Genomic DNA, 2,500 nt, shown 5'->3' on the forward strand with positions numbered 1-2,500 from the left:
GTGAGAGAGAGAGAGAGAGAGAGGGAGAGAGAAAGACAGAGAGAGACAGACAGGTGATGAAAGTGTGTATACTAAACTATTGCCAGGAATGCTGCTCTGCCCACACACTCACACTGGTGGTGCTGAGAGACAGGTTTATATCTAACATAAACACACTGACACACTCAATGAACTCCAGAGCACTTCACACACACACACACACACACACACACACACACACACACACACACACACACACCAAGATTGGTGTAGGGGTGCCAATATTTTTTTGAATTTCACAATAAAGACAGACTATAAAGTAATGAGGCGTCAGAATCGCGAGCTGAGACTCATCACTGCACCACGTCAGCATGATAACACCAACACCACCACCCCCACCACACCGCCCCCACCAACACCGCTGCCACCAACGTGCCACAACATCTCACTGATCACATTATCATCATATCTACAGCACCTTCTTCTACACAACCCTGCACTGCTTCTGCTCACTGACTCATATCTAACTCATGTCTAATGTCTAACTTATGTCTAACAGACATTTCAATTACGTCTAAAACACATCCAAATCACATCTAACAAATGTCTCATGTCTAACATCTAACTCACATCTAACTCACATCTAACTCACATCTAACTCACATCTAACTCACATCTAACTCGTGTCTAACATCTAAGTCATAGAGCAAACTCATAGAAACAACAAAAGAGCTGCATGATCTTATCACCAAAACCAAATCAACAACGTCAGTTAGATCCCATTCCAAGTGTGTTCCATACAGCTGGTGAGTCTCTTCTCAATATTATTAACTCCTCACTATCGTTAGGTCATGTCCCTAAACCCCTCAAGTTAGCAGTTATTAATCCCCTCATTAAGAAACCTCATTTGGATCCAAACACGCTATCGAATTACAGACCCATTTCAAATCTCCCATTTATGTCTAAGATTTTAGAAAAGATTGTCGCTGCCCAGTTCTGTTCCCACTTTCAAGAGAACAATATCTTTGAAGAGTTTCAGTCAGGTTTCAGGCTCCATCATAGCACAGAAACTGCTCTAGTTAAAATCACTAACGACCTGTTTTTAGCTTCAGACCAAGGTTTCATCTCTCTGTTAGTTTTACTAGATCTTAGTGCTGCATTCGACCCTATAGACCATGATCTTCTCCTGGATCACTTACAGAATTACATCAGCATTCAGGAACAGGCATTAAGCTGGTTTAAATCCTACCTGTCTGATCGTTACCATCCCGTAGACTTAAATGGAGAGCTATCCAGGTTAATGCTAGTAAATTATGGCGTGCCACAAGGTTCAGTTCTAGGACCCCTACTTTTCACAATATACATGCTTCCCTTGGGAAATATTATTAGAAGGCATGGAATTAGCTTCCATTGTTATGCTGATGATACTCAGCTGTATATCTCATCTAAACCAGACGATACACTCAATTAACTCGGATAACTGAGTGTGTTAAAGAAATAAGAGATTGGATGACCCATAACTTTCTGCTATTAAATTCTGATAAAACGGAGATTTTGCTCATCGGCCCAAGAACCAGTACACAGAAGCTCCAGCATCTCAACCTGCATTTAGCGGGATGTTCTATAACTACTAGTTCAACAGTAAAAGACCTGGGAGTTATTTTAGAGCAACTTATCTTTTAAAAATCACATCAATCAAGTTACAAAAACAGCTTCTTCCACCTTAGAAATATTTCTAAGCTAAGAAATATGTTATCTATATCTGATGTAAAGAAGCTCGTCCATACGTTCATGACCTCCAGAATAGACTACTGTAATGCATTACTAGGTGGATGTCCTGCATCATTAATAAACAAGCTTCAGTTAGTTCAGAATGCCGCAGCAAGAGTTCTTACAAGGTGGAGAAAATATCACCCCATAACCCCAATCTTCTCGTCCCTACACTGGCTTCCTGTTAAGTTTCAAATCCACTACAAACTACTGCTACTTACCTACAAAACACCAAATGGTTTATCTCCATGTATCTCCAGTCTTCTAACACGCTACAATCCGTCACGCTCCCTGAGATCTCAAAACTCTGGGCTTCTAGTAGTTCCTAGAATAGCAAAGTCCACTAAAGGCGGTAGAACATTCTCACATTTAGCTCCTAAACTCTGGAATAGTCTTCCTGACAGTGTTCGGGGCTCAGACACACTCACCCAGTTTAAGTGCAGATTAAAGACATGTGTTTTTAGCGAGTTCTACACATAACACACATCACACACATCACATCATAACCTTGTGCTCCAGAACATCTGATCACATCACATTATCAACTTGTGCTGTTAATATCATGAACAGCAGCTACGCTAATTCCTCTCCACTGCTTCTCTTTCTCTCCCCATCCCGAGGCATCCTGAGGTTGTGTCCCACTTAATCAAGATTGTGGACCTTTAAAGAAGTAGATGCCTGCAAACATCCTGAACCATCTAGAAATGTACCAGCACCATCTGGATCCCACCTCATGTTGAGTTCGGACATT

At 41.3% G+C, this 2,500-nt stretch overlaps 1 protein-coding gene across 1 annotated transcript in view; it reads right to left on the reverse strand.

Moving 5' to 3' along the window:
- The window catches only part of ephb4b (eph receptor B4b), a 20,350-nt gene that overhangs the window by 12,724 nt on the left and 5,126 nt on the right, over window positions 1-2,500 (reverse strand). The gene's annotated exons all lie outside the window — the stretch shown is intronic.

The sequence above is a fragment of the Silurus aristotelis genome (assembly GCF_946808225.1).
Source record: "Silurus aristotelis genome assembly, contig: scaffold_163, whole genome shotgun sequence".
In the NCBI taxonomy this organism is placed as follows: Eukaryota; Metazoa; Chordata; class Actinopteri; order Siluriformes; family Siluridae; genus Silurus; species Silurus aristotelis.